Consider the following 17579-nt stretch of genomic DNA (forward strand, 5'->3'; position numbering starts at 1 on the left):
TTTAACCCTTTGGTAGTGGGGAGCGTTCATGCTCTCAGAATTCCAAGAGTGATACCTTAAGCATTTAAAGAGAAGCAAGGAAAGGCCGATCGCTGTAGCCAGAGTTAAGGAACAGTTGGTGTGCTGTGATTCTGGATTCACTCAGGTTATTAAATGCTTTAAAAAGTCCCCCACGTATGCTCAGTCAGGGACTTAGGCAGCCTAATTAAGTATGTAGTGTTTCTGAGAAGCCACCTAATTGTTCCAGTGGGGTATTATTTATCTCCTTACAACTTAGCCCATGTATGCAAGCCTTGTGTAAACTGGGCATGCTCTTATTTTTGGAAGCTATTACCTTGCCTAATGTAACTACTTCTTTCTCTGATTTAAGATCAGCAACACTCGAATGACACCAAAATAGAACCCTATTGTAGGAATTCAGTCACTGCAATGCGTGGCAAATCTCTGTTCACTGAGATCCCAAGGGTACTTAAAGGGACCAGAGGAAATTGTGGGTGTTTTGTGTATGTCTCTTTATTTTCTGAGAAAGGCTATTTTGAGTCAATGTAAACTCAGAACACTTATTTCAGGGACGGTATATAAAGCTTGAAAAGAGATATTATTTATTGAGATGCTTGTTCAACTGCAGGAGTGTTGAATGCAACTTGGTTTGCTGTCATATTTTCTTGATGCAACTATTTGCCTGATATAACTTGCTTTCTTAGTAATTTAGCGATCTGATCATAAGTGCTGTGTGTACCCAACTTATGAAAGTTAGATACAGCGCTTCATATTGGTAGGAATCAAATTGTACTTATTCTAAGGGATGTTTGCATTTATTTCCCTGCAGGTGAAAATATAACAGTCTTTAAACTGAGCCACAGTACTGTTTTCCTACTCTTACTAATTCCGGAGTGAAAAGCCCAATTTTATTTCCTGTAATTTTTATTTATAAAGAGAATGTAGTAGAGGAGGAAGAATTAATTTTATGGGTATAAAACAGCAAGTGCTAATTAAAGGTTTATAGCATTTTGTTTCACAGCTAACTTGTGTGTCTGAGGTGGTTGCTGTTCAGTATAGGTTTATATTGAAAATGTAAAAACTAGCATACAAAGACATGCCTTTATTTTATTTGAAGGTACCTAAATTATTAATCTCTTACGACATAACTTTTGATGATAATATATTATCTTTCTGGATGGGAAATGATGGATTTCAAAGAAAGTATGTTTCTGCCCTTTCTTGTTTTAATGACCATCTGGGAAACTTTAGAAGACACAAGAACTCTTGGCTCCAGGCTTAACAAGTGAAAAGTTAGCGCTTATCTTTAAATTTATTTACAAACCGTGAATAATAGGGTTTCATTCATTTCTCTCTTTAACAAATGACCAGAGTCCTTTGTATAAATTATATGCATGTGTATTATCTTTACATTCCGTGAGTATATGGACCTTTTCAAATGTCAGCGCTCATGAAAGTGTACTGTGTCTATGGAGAATGGATGAAAGAGTTTTGAGGGTTCAAAAGTCATTGCAAGTAGGAGAATAACTTCAAATAAAATATAGCCAGGATCATTAAAATCAGTTAATAATTCATGAACCAGCCACTGATGTATGAACTTAAAGTTATCTCCATTTTCTAAGGGCTAATTTCCATTTTAATTTCAAGTGGAAAATCTGTTTGAACGTTTCTTTTTCTGATGTGGCTAACAAATTAAACTAAAACCTATATATTAAAAAAATAAAAAAGTCCTTATGTTACTCAAGTGAATTGGTGACTCCTTTGACAATATTTCTGGAATTTTTCTTTTCCTGGGTTCAGTTTGTCTTTTCACTAGTAAGAAAGTAATATGCAGAATATCAATTAGCATATATATGTTAAGTATTTCTAATCCAAAATCTAAAATGCTCCAAAATCCAAAACTTTTTGAGTGCTGACGTGACCCTCAAAGGAAATGCTCATTGGAGCATTTCGGATTTGGGATTCTTGGATTAGGGATGCTGAGCTGGTAAGTATAATGCAAATATTCCAAAGTCCAAAAAACCCGAAATCTGGAACACTTCTGGTCCCAAGCATTTCAGATAAGGGTTACTCAATCTGTAGTTGTCAGAAGTCTGCCACCCCAAAATGAGATACTGTATTTAACGTGGGCATAAGTGAGGTAAAATCATACAGTGGGTTAATAATGAACTTGAATTAAACTCTAGTTACTAGTTTTTTCTGCATATTTTTAGGGTTTTTCTTTTCCTTTCAAAATATGGCAATTGACCTCTTATCCTTACTAGACTAGTTCTATGTTGTTTTTATTCTATCAGTCCCAAACTTGGCTTTCTAATTATTATGTGTGTTACTTATTGATCATTCTGCTTAATTAAGACATTCCATGTTAGTGCTTTGACTCAACCTCATTGGGTCTCTCTCTCGGCTAGCTTGAAGGGTAAGAGAAACTGAAAGGTAATTTGTCATTTGTCTATCTTCTAGGGGACCGTGGTTCAAATTGAGAACACATTAAGAGGGTAATTTGATTAAAATTCTTCTTGGGTTGATGATACTTTGCACTAGCATGAAAACTAATTTCTGGGGTAGGCATGTGGGAGTGTTGAATTTTGAGAGCTAATTGAGAGATTTCCATAACCTTTCTTGATAGGTCTTCAAGCAAGATATTGAGTGAGGTTGAACTGTGAAAAAGCAATAAGGTTTTTCTAAGAACTGGGGTCATAAACTCAAATGTGTATAGATAGGGTCAGCTAGTTAACCTACATGAAAATAGGGTTTGTAGCCAAGTGGAGAACATACCCCATTTAAAGGGGTAGCCTTGTTCAACATTAGTAGGTTATTGGCATGTCGACATTTGGGCCCAATTACCTCCACATTTTGCAGTTATTTTTTCAAGAGAATGACAATCTGGACTTTTAGGTAAAATATAAATTTTTAGTGTTGGCAACAGATTAACAAATAATTAAAATTGTTACGTGGAACCCTCAAAACATGCTTGTGTGCTGCTGCTTCCTAATTTTTGTCTTCAACAAATTCACATGTAGGTGAGGATTCAAAAATAATTTTTTAATAAGTCACTTAGGGTTTATTTTAAACTATGTGGACAGTTCTACTCCAATATCCAACTGTGTGGACAGTTAAACAGAGTAGAGCAGAAGTAGGTAGCAATACTGTGACAGCATAAAGAAGACTGGACTTAGGGCAGGATGGTTGGTTGCAGGTTGGTACTCGGGGCCTTCTCAGAGCCTTGGCAGGCCCTGCGCACTATTGATCTGGGCTCCTCTTTGCATCCTATCAAACATTAAAATGCATCTGCATCCCGCATTTAATATGATATGGTATGATACCATATCCGAGTTGATGTGGATCCATTGAATTATGTTTACGTTTTGTAGACATTTAGTTTAGCATGTGTTAGTTATAATCTTGTAGTTATTCGATATTGTGTGGCCAATTCATTTTTTCTTCTCACATTTTAAACATTTTTGTAGGCCCTCGAGAAGCTTGCAGTTCTAGATGTCTGGTCTGTGGATGAAACAGTCCTGCTGCCACTGACTAGAGGTCCACAAACTCCCCATTTGGCCACTCCAGACAATGGAATGTGGATGAAGATCCTGTGCTCAGTAGAGACTAGCATCGAGCTAGCCCAAGAAAATTAATGTTAGTCATTTTAGATGAGTCAACTAACGGACGTGGTCTCAGTGTTCAAGGTATATGTCAATAGGCCAAGAACTGTCTACTTCAGGTCACCAACTCAGCTGGGTGCTGAATCCGCTTGAGGACTTGTTTTGCTTAATTAGCGTAGCATTTAATAAAAACCCCAACTGGTTGTCTGTATCTAAAAATCTTTGCATATAAATCTGGATTGGAGCTTTTCTTTAGAAGTAATCATCCGTTTGGTGACACTGAATCTGTGTCCCTGTGTGGCAGCATCTGCCAGGTGCCCTTTCAGACGGGCGTGTGCCCCATAATACATCATGGTCACCCCATCCCCTGTTCTCTTCCTTGCCCTTCCTGCTGCTCTCAGGTGCTGGGAGGCTTCAAGTTTGAAAACTTTGATTAAGAAGAGATGAAGTTAAACGAGCAAGAAATGATGCTCAAACCTAGCGATACGAGGTTACTGTCACTGGAGAAATTATAGACCAAGTGCACCTCGTGGTATGTAGAGTAGTAGTTGAGGTGGAAAAAAGTAATTCGTGATCATTTTGTTGAGCAGTGTTTTTCAAACTTTACCATGACAAGAATCACCTGAAGAGCTTGTTATAACATAGGCTTTTGGACTTTAGCCCTAGAGATTCTGATTATAGGTCTGGGGTGGGGCTCCCAGATGCGAGGTTGTGGATCTGCAGACCACACACAGACAGAGCAGCCTGGTGCACAGGGCCTTCTTTGGTAAGGTAAAGATTCTGCTCTTTCTGAGTTTATCTGTTAGAGTGCTTTGGGCTGCAGACACAATAGAAAACTCAACAGTGGTATAAACCATAAAGACATTTGCTTACTTACAAAGATGTGTTTAAGTAGGCAGTCTCAAGCTGTTTTAGATGGTTCAGTCATATGTGCAGGGACCCTTCTTTGATGTTCTTTTTATTCTGCCATCCTTGGAGTTTTAGCAGTCTCCTCATGGTCACAAGTTGGCTGCGGTAGCCCTGGGCATCACATCCTCATATGATATCAGGGAAAAAAGGAAACAAGGTAGTGGTGTTGGTGGGGATGGTAGCAAAAGAGCACTTTCTCCTCCTGTACATCTCTTATCCAGGAGGAAAAGCTCTTCCCCTGGACTCTTGCTTTCATCTTATTAATCAGAAATGGGTTGTGTGCTCACCATAGGCCATTCATTGGTTAAGAGGAAGGAGGTTACTGTGATCTGCATAGACCCATCCCATGTCATCCCCTGGGGCTGGGCATTGCCACATAAGCATAATTAGTGTTATGCTTTGTTAGCGAGGAAGATGGCTATTGGAAAGACCACCAACAGTGTCTGCTACTGGGTGTGTTTAAGAAGTTTGAGTGGGCCAGTGGTCTGATTGGAATTGTACTTTGTGAAGATGGATCTGACCTTTTGACTAGTTGGTACAGGGCCCAACTGGAGGTGGGGAGACCAGGTAGGATGCCATCACCCCATCGAGGTAAGGTAGGAGAAGGATTTGAACCAAGGAGATGTGAATTTGGGTGCAAAAGAGAGGAAGGCACTCAGCAGAGCATCTCAACTTGGGAAGGGAAGTAGAGGAGGCAGAAATGACTCGGGGTGTTTGAATTTGGAGCTTGGACAGGATGAATGGTGAGAACTTGAGTGGAAGCAGAGAGGTCAGAGGAGAAGCTGGTTTTGAAGGAAAGATAAAGCTGATTTAGGATATTTTGGTGGAATATTCCCACAGAGACATGGGCTGGGACTCGAGGTAGTTCAGGGCTGATAAACCCAAGTTGATCTTCTTGTTGGTGGTGCAGAGATGGAAATGGGTTTGAGTCCTTCAAGAGTGAGGAGACAGGAGATGCAGGGCACATCCTGGGTCCTGAGGGTTGGTTGGTGTTGCTAATTCAATTTCCCAGTTAGTGAAGCGGTAATTGAGGAAGTCCTGTGGAACTCAAGAGAATTTGGAAATCCTACTGCACCATTAAACAAGTGAAATAAAAAAGAGTATATGTTTATGTATGTGTTTGCATGCTACATCCTTTCTATCTTGATAGTTGTTTGGAAAGAAACATTCTTAAATGGTTGTTATTAAGTGGGAATTATGCAAAATTTGCAATAACATAATTTAAAACCGTATCAGCCATTTGTGAATGAAAATGTGTTTTTTTTCTTTTTGTAAGAGGTCCAATTTCAGATTGCATTTTGTGAGACGTTAATGATGTCATAAGTCTCTCAGAGAATCTGTTTTGAGTGTGGCTAATAAGGAAGGACAGGATTTTTGCTAAGTATGCTTATAAATTCAAATATATTTTTAAAGTGGATTTAGTGCTCAAAAAGAAAACCCTGTTGAAAATATAAGGAGTAGAGGCTTTTATTCAAGGCCTGCATGAGCTTCTGACAGGTTTTATCTTCTCCCTTTGAGGTAGATCATTTTATTTTCTTTGTTTCCTAGGTTTGTATCCTTAATCTCTTCCTCAGGGAGGCCATGTTCTCTTAAATATGTTCCATAAAACACATCAGCCACTGGAAAATGGCCCTTCTTCTGTGATTAACATTCTAGCTTTAATCTTAATTTAATTTTGCTTTGTTTATAAAAGAATAATCTAAATGTCTTGATAATCCATAAGTTAAACAAATTGGCCAATATCAAGACACATTTAGATTTTACGCTAAATACATATTTGAATGATACAGATTCATTCTTTCTTTGGGAGAAGCTAGATTTTAAGCTGGGCTTTTCTGTTCCAAATGTGGCAAGTTTCATGTAGCCTTACTTATACTGACTAAATTGTTTATGCAGGAGAATTATCTTAAAGATGATGATGAGTGAATTTTTAAATTTAATTTACTTTAAATTGATGTAGTATAAGTAACTGTACTTATTGTGAGATTTTTTTCCAGCAGTTTCTACAGCTAATTTGTTAAGAGCAAGGGATTTACTGTAGAATAATAAAAATTCTACAGTTTCTTTTAAAAATCTCCTAGGTATAGGAAGTAGAAGTTTAAAACGCTGACCTGACTAGAAAACTTATATGAAATATGTATGATTGGTTGGAAGTTGATCTTCTTAAAAAAGGGATGAATAAAATCTAAAAATATTGGATAGTTAAAAATCATACTCAGATCTGTTTTGCTGCTCCTTGGTGTCTACTTCTTTAATGAGAAATTCAACCTTTATTATTTGGCTTATTTAAAAAATGCTAATAAAAACGTTTAATGGGGAAGTGGTTAAAACTATATTAGTAAAAATGCTTTTGGCTGCAAGTAAGAAAAAGACGTCAGTCAAACTGAGTTAAATAGAAAAGGGATTGTATAATAAGTTTTGTTTCAGGCATGGCTGGATCCAGAGTCTCAAGGGATGTTATTAACTCCTCCTTATATTAGGTCTGCTTTCATCTGTTTGGCTTCTTTATCAGCCAGGCTATGCTCAGTGGTGGGAAGATGTCCAACAGCAACTCCAGGTCACATCTTCATAGCTCAGCCTCCCCAAGAGGGAGAGATGCTTTTTTGCTTGTTTCAGCAGCTTCTCTGGATCAAGCTCATTGGGTAGACTTGGGTCCTGGGCCCAGGCCCAGAGTCACATAGCCATCTCAGGAGTGGAAGCTGGATACTGCCATCCCCCTGGAAGCCACATGGGCTAAGAATAGGGAGCGGTGGTTCCTCTGAGGAAAAGCAAATTGCTGATGTCACCGTAAGGAATGGGAGCGGTAGGCGTGGCATAGGAAAAATGTCCATTTAAACTGCTAACTGAAGTAAAGCTTGATGATTTTGAAGATTTCTAAGGATTTCCATTATGTATTTCCATTATGTATGTTATTATTATTCTTTGTGGAAACCAGAGTTAGCCTGTGCTTATTTAATGCAGGTATTACAATTATTGTTTGTATTAGGAATGTATGTCTTGTCTGGGGCTAGGATTACATGTGGTCTGCCTTCAAAGAAACCTATAGATTGGCTGGGGAGCAGGTGTGTATAAATGTGTTCATGAGATATGTGTGTGTGTATCAATATGTGTATATAGACTGAAAACAGTGATGGTGTAGGAAAATGTGTTCCGCAGGTAGATCGGATGAGGAAGGCGGTTGGGGAGGGATGATATGGTGAGAAAAAAGAGCTCATGGGCGCTCTCAGGCTCAGAATGGACAAGTAGGAAAAATGGGCTTTTAGAGGCGAGGAGAGAGTGAGAGGGAATTCCAGCCAGGATTTGCTCTGTGAGCATGGCTCTGGAGCGAAGGTCCCATTCGAGGCCTGCGTAGGATGGTCCCATGGGGCAATCTATGGAGATAAGTTTTATCTTCCTGTGATGGGAGATGTGGTTGGTTGAGAACACATTGTGGAGGTACTAGAATGTCTGGTGAAAGATCTGAGGTTTTATTTAGTGGGTACCATTAAAGTTTATGTGTACGCATGTGTGTGTTGGTACATTGGCGTGTATGTGTGTATATTTGTTTACGTGTGTGTGTGTGTGTGTGTGTGTGTAGGTACAGGATGATATTTTGAAGAGGACGCTAATGAGAGGATATTTTCAAGACAGTGTCTGAGAAGGTTTGAGGGAGAGATTAGAGAGGCATGAGAGACAGCGAGCTCCTGAAGGTTGGGTGATGGGGCAGGCAGTGGGGTTGGATGGAGACTGTGGATAAAGGGGAGATGGCCCTTCAGCAAAGGCTTGGTAACTGTTTTCTTTGAAATAATAGGGAAGAAAGAAGATGGCCTAAGATTTACATATATAGTATATATATATATTTATTTTAGTAGACAAGATGGTAGGGAAGGAAGGGAAGGGAAAAGAGAGAGAGAGAGAGAGAGAGATATGAGGATATGAATGGGTGTGGGAATTGACTGACAAGCCCAAGATCTATCCCTGCCTATTTTTCCTACCTTATTTCTTACCACTACTCCCCTCCGCCCTGGCTTCATGTGTCTTAACTGCACCAGCCTTCATCCCATCTGTTTGCACTCGCTGTTCCCTCTGTCTGGAACCCTCTCCCCAAAGATCTTCGCTTGGCTGGCCTCTTCTTAGCATTCAAGTCTGAGCCCAAGTGTCACCTTCAGGTATGGCCTGACCATTTAAAAATATCTTAATATCTAAAATATCCTTTTCCCCATCCCTCCAATTGCTATCTCCCTACTCTCATAATTTTATTCATAGCGTGTATCCCCATTTGAATTGTTTACTTATTCATTTATTCTTATGTTCCTTGTTTATCTCTTTCCACTGGAATGTAAACTCCCCGAGGGAAGGGGAGTGTCTGCTTTGATGGGCACTGTAGATCTAGACAAGGGCTTGGCACATAAAATAAAAAAAAGGAGTGAACTGGAAATGAATAAAAATACTGTTGAGCAGAAGATCTGGTGGTAGTTTAATCTTTGGGTAAACTTTGGACACTTCTAGGAACTGGGAGCACAGTGGCAAAAAGTCACTTGTGTTTTCAAGGAACTGGCCTGCAGGTGTAATGATCTCTATGAGTTGTTTTTCGGTTTCAATTTCATTTAGAATTTTCTTTATTAGTATTTCAAGCGTCGGTGGCAGGACAGGAGCAGTGGATGTGAAAATGACGGGTGGTGGATCTTGCCAGGAATGGAAGAAGAACAGGGGTTGAGAGAAGCGAGTGTAGGAGACACTGAAGTGACTGATCTGAATCCAAGAATCGAGGCTGGAGAACAAAGGCGGGGAAGGTCAAGGAAGAGGAGGCCACGATGCCAGCAAAGAGGAGTGTCTTGGTTTGGGTTCAACTTACATGTAAGAGAAAAAATAAATAACTTGACTAGCGATGGCTTAAATGAAATAGATGTTCATTTGCTTTTCCCTGACCAAGTCTAGAGGGAAGTAGTCCGGGCCTGGTCTGGGAGGCTTCCTAGAGAGCTCGGAGCTGCGCTGCCTCTAGCTTTCCGATGACCCTTGTCCTCATGGTTCAAGGTTGAGCTCTAGTCAATATCCGTGGACCAACCAGCAAGAAGGAGGAAGGTGGTCAAGGGTAAATGCAGGTTTCCAGAAGCTGCCACATGTCACTTTGCTTATAACTCACTGGCTAGACTGAGTCACACGGCCACACCTGTGACTACAGGTGCCCAGGACGTGCAGTCTGTATTGTGGCTGGCCCTGTGCCCAGCTGAACAGTCAGCTACTGTGCAAGGAGCGAGTGGATAGTCAGGGACGAGTGGTTCAGCAGGTGTGTGTGAGTGACAGGTGAGGTCCAAGAAACCCTTCTTGGGTATCTCCAAGTCTGAGATTTTATCCTCAGACTATAGTGTTCTCTGTTTTCTAAACTTCTTGGAGGGTCCTCTTTTGGTGAGAGAGATACACTATGATAAGATTCATATCTTTTCCATCCTTTTCTTTAGTTTTGGGGTTTTATTTTGGGCATGCTTAAAATACCCAGTGATTCATGCTCTTCTTTGCAGGAACTGCAAGTCATTATGTCCTAATTTTAATTGATTACCTATATTTTAGGTCCAAATTTCTCTTCTTTCAAAATTTTTCTTGGATTTTTGTAATGCTGTTTCTCAAGTCCTAGCAACCGTTGGTAACAAAGTTTTGAGCACTAGTTGGTTAGCATTTTTTAAACTAGATTTTTTTAAAAAAATTGATGCTTGTCCATTTTGATGAAACCCATTTTACCTCTGACTTCTCGCCTCATTCGATCCACTGGCCCTTGTCGTTAACCTTTGACTCTTCGTGCAGCCTTGACCAGGAGGACGTGCCAGCGGTTCTCACCACTGTTCAGCCTCCGCAGTCCCCTTTCCTTCGCCGTGTGTTTTGTGTCAGCTTCAGAGTCTCATTTCTCAACCTTGGGGTAACCGAAAACTGGGCCCATTTTTACTAAAAATTAATGTCATCTGACCATACCTGGACCCTTGCTACACCGTCCTTCGTGCATCTGTGCATTCTCTCGGGCACTCTCTGCAATGCACAGCCCGAATCCTCCCCGCTGCTCTCCAGGCCCAGTCAAACCAGCCCACCCTCATTCTTAGATGGGAACTCTGATCTTCCAATTTATGAGGAATTTGATACTATCTGCCAGTGACCTCTCATTTGTCATCTTCACTTATCTAGAGACCAGTTCTCTCTTTGTTCCAGGCCAGGGGAGAGAGAGCTGCTTCTAATCCTTGGGATAAGTCTTTCCAAGTGTTGTTTATTTCTTCCTACCTGTTGAACATTCTTGGCTCTGCAGACAACTCCCGTCTTTCCTGTATCCTTCCTTTCTACCTGCAGATGTGCCCGGATGTCGTCTGGCCCCCACTGCAGATTTTCCAGTCTTTGCTGAGTGCCACCTCTCCAGTCTCCTACCCCAACTTCCGCTGTCTCCTCATTGCATCCACATTACAATATGCTTCATGTTTTTGTTTATTTACTTTTTTCCCCTTAAATAAATTAATATGAAATTAAGATGACCACAAATGGAAAATCCGATGCTTTCTACACATAGAAGAAAATCTTAAAAATAAACACAAGGGGAGTAAACAGTGTTATTGAAATCTCACTGGAGACCTTGCTTGCCTAAGGCTCTGCTCTGTGTTTGTTGAAAAGGGAGATTTGCAAGCGTTAGGGAGGTGTTGAAGGCATGTTAGCACCAACCTGAGACTTGGTCTTTGATTTTATCTGGGGGTTTGAAAGGGAATTCAAAACAGAATGACTTTCTCAAGATGTAATTAAATGCTCTTCAGTTCTTTGTCTCTGTCCCTCCTAGAGCAGTGCTTCTCAAACTTGAGAATGTTCTCCCAGGTCATCTTGGGATGTGGATAAAATGCAGATAGTAGGTCTGGGGTGGGCCTGATCCTAAGCATTGCTGAGTTCCCAGGCCATGCTGATGCTGCTGGGACTGTCGCTGCTGGGACTGTCGTTGTGGAGTCCTAGAGAAAGGACCATTTGCCTGACCTTGTTGACATCCTCTTTAACATCTCTGAATGTTCAGACAAGTAGTCTTTACTTAGGGTCCCATGTCTTTCCCACCGGGCCCTCTTTACCACCCTGTAGACCACTTCTGTTCCTCCTTGCCTCACTGACACTGTCTTCTCACTCCTCCAGTGAGCTCTGCCTTGGCGGTCAGACTTCATTCATTCATGCAAAAATATGGAGTGCCTACTTCAGGGTAAAAACTGCGCTAAGTCCTAGGGTTATACTTTTCTGATCACCCCTTGAGATGCCCTCTTCCCTCTCCTCTGCCCCCACGCCCCCATTCCCCGATGCTGTTATCTGAATGCTGCTCATTGCTTTGCCCTGTCCTCTTGTCTTCTGCTCAGCCTGCTCTTCCCAGAGACTGGGAATATCCTCCTAAAGCTCGGCCTCTTACTCTCTTGCCTCTGTAGTTTTTTCACTCTTTGTGCAGATCCTGTTTTGTGCCTTTAGCTGTTCCCTCTTTAGCTGCGTTTGCATCAGTTATCTATGGCTGTGTAATAAACCACCTCTAAACGTTGTGACTTAAAACAAAAACCATCTATTTTGCTTGAGATTCTGCAGGTTCAGACGGGGCTCAGAAGTGCAGTGATTCTCTCTTGGTTTCCTTACGTGTTTGCAGTCAGCTGCGGGTTGGCTCCGAGGCTTTGCTTCTGGAGTTGGCTGGCGGTCAGCTGGGCCCCCCATTTCCCTGGCATGTGGTCTGTCACCTCCAGCATGCGAGTCCGGGCTTGTTCTCGTGGTGGCAGCATTCTGGGAGAGTGTGGAAGTACACAAGAGCCCCAGAGTCCAGGCCCATAAATGTCACACTGTTCCTTCTTCCACATTCTGCTGGCCAGAGCAAGTCACCAGGCCAGCCCAGATTCAAGGGACGAGGAAGTCGATTTTATTTTTTGGTGGGGGGAGCAGCCAAATTACATTAAAAAGGGCATGGATACTAGGAGGTTTGAAGAATTCTGGCCATTTTTGCAATCTACCCCAAGACCTGAAATCTTCATCTCTCGCTTGGTCTACATTTCTCAGCTCCCACATAGTGGCTCTGTTTAGGTCATCCCTGCTTCCTGTCTGCCAGCAGTTCAAATCCAGCACGAGCCATGTGACGGCCTGTGTGCCCCTGCCCCAAACTCCCCTTTGAGTTTTCCTTACTTCTCAGTGCCATGATCATTTCCAGATGTAAAACTTCAAAATTAATTTTGATTACTTGGCCTCTTTCATCTTCTTAGTGAAGTACGTCTTCACGTCTTCTTCATTTTTCCTTCTAATGATTGTGTTCTTTTCTTTCTTTCTGTTATTGGTGTCCTGCTCCAGGCCTCTCCTGTAGCCGTGGGTTCCCCACTGCCTGTCTGTGCTCTTAATTCTGATCACTGTCAATTGAATCTAGGCTCTACTTCTGGGTATCAGTCTAAGCTATCACTCTCCTTCTAAAAACACTTGCAATGCTCGTCTTTGTTTATAGCAATACCTTATTAGACCTGCCACCCTCCTTTTTGCTGTATCTGCCTACCACTGGAATTGGTTTGCATAACTATTAAAATTGTAAAAAGTTTATTTAGGTACTACTTGAGCCAATCCGATATGTACAATAGATACTGGGAACACTGGCCTACAGGGTAAATTGCTGTATCCTCAACTTTACACAAGACCCTCTATCCCTAGTATCAAACTGACCATATTAAGAAGAACAAAATTTTTTGGAAAACAGCTGATGAATTTTCTTAAGTGTTTGAGTTCTGCTCAGGGTCATTGTTGACAGTCATGGCGGTGGTTATAGATCAGCATCACACACTGGGATTGCTGCCATTATGTTTTTGCCCTTTGCTTAGATATATTAGTTTTTTTTTTTTTTGACTCAAAGCCCAACTGTTTATAATAAATAACTTTTTGGTGGCATATTAGCATTAGTTTGTCTGCATTCATAATTTTTCAAATGTCCTTTCTGATCCTGGCTTTGGTTTGATAGGTTTCTAATTGCCAATGGGGTAAAATATATTAGGTGTCCCCCTTTTTCATGGCTTGTCTCAATGCTAGATTTCTAGAAGACACTATAGTTATGACTATACAGCTTTGGTCATCTGAGCTTCTGTTCTTAGTGTAGGCACGTTGAGAACGGTGGAGCTTCCAGCAGGTGCAAAGATGGTGGTCTGCAGTGAGCACGTCCCTTCTTCCTGGTTTCTCACCTGCATGCTTGTTAGGGTGAATTTGTGGAAGTTCAAGGCAGAAACCAAGTAAAGGAAAACCAAGTCAAGTTAAAGGCTAATAGAGGAAGAAGAGTGATAGCAGAAGATAAGAAGAGTACAACGGATGAGAGTGATCTAGAGGATTCTTACATAAGGGAGAAAGCCAATAACAGCATCCAGTTGTAGAGAGGAAAAAGAGGAAGGGTATGTTTAAAAAAATGACACCACTTCAACCCTAAGTTAACACCTACATCTGATGACAGACAGCACCTCATTGCTTGATAACGGCTGCTAACTAAAATTTCCCGTTGGAACACAACCCATACATTAGAATTCAACTTCCTGGGACTTTTTTTCTGATGATAAATTTTGCCATCACATGTAATTGTTTGGACAAGATTTTTATCCCTCAGTTTCTTATCAGAAACTGTGGTCTTGAAGTCTTTGCTGCCTAGTCCGTATTTAAAAAAATCTGTTGTAAGAAATAACGTATTTCTGGAGAATGGCCTGCAGAAGATGCAGGCATCCGTTCTTCAGGCCCCCTGATCTTGGGGGAGGCTTCTGCCAGCCTCGTGAGAGCTGACTGCTCCCGACGACATGCTGCCCTGCACCCCACCCCACAGTCGCTGTTCCTGCCCTCTGCTGAACTGCACGCTGATTAGTGCCTCACGTTGCATTAAGGGGAATTATGAGCAATGGTTTCGTGGACACCCTTTTTTGTTTTGTTTTGTTGGAGTGTAGCCCATTACATCTCATGGTGTCCATTTTTATGATGATTTACCAGAGAATTTTCTTAGGTTACTGTATCAGGAAGAGCTGAAAAAAATCCACTTAGTTTTATCTTAAGAGTATCATTCATCTTGTCATTCTTGTTCTTTCTTTGCACTGGCTGCCAAGAAGCCTGGAGTCAAACGTGAAACCCAGTTACTAGCTGTCCAGGACTGTAGGATGTGCGTTCCTGGGTGCTGGTCATCTACAGAACACAGACTACGGGAGAAAAATCTCACTTCAGAATATTTTATATTTTAGCAGAATTGTTTGGGGGACTTTACACCTTGGACACTGACCGATGGACCCTCTGTTCTTTGTTTAATATATGACTTGAGCAGAGTTTCTTAACCTTGGCATTTTTAATGTTTTGGACCAATTATTTCTTTGTTTTGGGGGACTTTGCTGTGTGCTGTAGGATGTTTAGCAGCATCTCTGGCCTCTACCCAATAGATGCCAGTAGCACCTCCAGTATTAATATTTTCTTAATTTTACTTTTTCTTTGCCTTTATTCTTATAATTATTACTCCTCTTTTAAAAAGTAAATGTACTTTTAAGAGTCACCCCATTTCTTTTGTGGAGAAAAGTGTGTTATAAATGAATACTTAAAGTACTTTTATAAGTACAATGATTATGTTTGTATAGTGTCCAGGATACTATTCGTATCTTTTTAAAAGGGAAATTTCCACAGTAAGAAAAAGTTAAGTCTGCTGTGTCAATATTGTAAAACAAAAAAACAAATTCTTAGCCCTTCCCCTGTTGGTCTTTTTGTAAAGATGAATACAAAATTCTCAATTTATAGCACTTGCTAGAGTTTGTTTCTCATAGGATATTTCCCCCCAAATTACAGAATCTATTAAAATGATGGAAGTAGGAAAACTGGTGTGCTGTCCAAGCCTTTAAATTAATGTTTGTGCTCTCTGATCACTCAATAAGTATTAGTTCCTGAAAGTTGACCTCATTACATAATCAGCATCATTCTTAATTTTGCCTGAAGACTGTGCTAAGATTAACCTGGCATGGGGGGTCCACTGGACCAGTTGTCAGGTGTTGGCTGGTCCCCACATACATGCCATGATCCCTGTGTTGGCTCCCTGTTGGTTGGAAGGAGGTTCTGCCCTCACCCAGGGCATTTGTCCTTTGAGAAAGTGCGGCCGTCTTGGCTGGTGCCTGGTGCTGCGTGAGCCCTGCTCGAATAGAGAAAATCAGTTGACCTCTTGTAAGACCAGCCACCCTCTTAGATTGCTTTCAAGTGACTCATGGCAATACAAATGTACTTTACCATTGTCTCGGGGTCACTGTTTTGTTTAATCAGCTTCCTGAAAATTGGAAAATTTGACTTTGGTGACTTTGGAAAGCAGCCCAACTCACTCCTTCTTAGGTTGTTGTTGGTTCTGCTTATCTGAGGTTAGACTTGAGAAGTCTAATGGGTTTCAGTGACTCCAAACATGAAGCCGTTGGCAGGCTGGCCGGGTGCGAGAGGAGGCTGGGGAACCGGGTTCCACCATCTATTGGCTCTGTGATCTCCAGCGCGTTTCTGGGCCTCGTAGCGTCATTGTTTCTAAAACAGAGATTTTACTCTGCTGGGTGCTGAACAGACACCAAGTCCTGCCTGTAGCCCTCACTTCCTAGCGGGTTACAAACCCACCTACGTCATAGGGTTATTGTGTGTATTAAATAAGCTTATCTTCTAGAGGATAATAATAGTATTTACAGCATAGGATTGTTGTAAATATTGAGCATAACTCTCTATATGCGAAGCACTTTATTAAAGTTAAATATTATTGTTATGAGATATTATATATTATCCCTAAGATCAGGTCAGTTTTTTTTAACATATGGATAAATTACTGAACATAGACTATGGGACAAAAATCATACTTCAGAATATCTTGATATTTTATCAGAACTGTTTGGGGGCCTTTGCCCCTTGGGCACTGACAGATGGACCCTCTGTTCTTCGTTTAAGGTATAACTTGAGCAGAGTTTCTTAACCTCGGCACTTTTAATGTTTTAGACCAGATATTTCTTTGTTTGGGGGGACTTTGCTGTGCATTGTAGGATGTTTAGCAGCATCTCTGGCCTCTACCCAATAGATGCCAGTAGCACCTTCAGTTATGACAACTAAATATTGTCATTAGATGCTGCCAAATGCCCCCTGGTTGAGAACTACTGAGCTAGAGGAATATTTTGGAAAACTTTCTCATTTTGTCATTTAGAAAGTGCTAACTGGGATGTTATTCCTTTGTTACAAAGGGCATTCATCTAAATATAGGGCAGTTATTTCTCCAGGGCCTGAGGGAGCTAAAAGGAGCCTCCGTCTCCGTGTGTTCCCCAGAATAGCTAAGAAGGCCAGTGCTCATTCTGAGGATGGTTACCAGGGAAGGAGGCTGCTGGGCCAGGTAAACTAATCTACACCTGTCTTGGCATCTGCCAAATGTTTTCTTTTTCCTTCTCCCTCTTTTTGTCTGGGAATCTCTCTGGGTTAGTAAAAATATCTTTTGGGTGCGCAAAGCTGTGTGATACAGTGTATTGAGTAGAGAAAGTCTGTATTCATCAGCTGGGGAATTGGCTCAATTAAGGCCCACCTATGTCTCTGGGTGCTGGAACTAAGTCACAAAGCTGTTTAGGAGGAGTTGCTCAAATGACACCAATGACTGGTTCTGTGCAATGATTGTATGAAAATAATAAATAGGATCTAGATGTCAAGGACTTTGATTTCTTATCCTGTTTTTTTCTAATGTTGTGGGGACACACTCAATTATTTCGTGTGTTTGCTTGTTTCCATTATATCTGCTATTTTTTTAGTGAGTCATGTTAACCTCAAGCTCAGAAGCCTTTTCTTCGTTCATTTATGCCTCACGTATTTGTGGAGTGGCTACTGCGTATGGCAGGGAGGGCATGGCCAGTTAAGGAGTGGTTTCTGAATGGTGATTTCCGGGACGCAGTGACCAGGTTCCATGTGTCTGCTGCTGTATCTTCAGTCCCCAGTACTGTGCCTGGTTGTGGGAAAATCTCAGTACGTAACTTCTTGCAAGATTTTATGCTAATATTTAGTGTTCTTTGCTTAAAGATTTCAGAAGCTGATTACACATTTTTGGAACAATTGACAGGATGTCTTAAGCAAGCCTGT

At 41.1% G+C, this 17579-nt stretch overlaps 1 protein-coding gene across 1 annotated transcript in view; it reads left to right on the top strand.

Annotated features, from left to right (window-relative positions):
- The window catches only part of TOX3 (TOX high mobility group box family member 3), a 101716-nt gene that overhangs the window by 1897 nt on the left and 82240 nt on the right, over positions 1-17579 (top strand). The window lies entirely within an intron of this gene.

Source organism: Eulemur rufifrons, chromosome 23 (genome assembly GCF_041146395.1).
Source record: "Eulemur rufifrons isolate Redbay chromosome 23, OSU_ERuf_1, whole genome shotgun sequence".
Taxonomy (NCBI): Eukaryota; Metazoa; Chordata; class Mammalia; order Primates; family Lemuridae; genus Eulemur; species Eulemur rufifrons.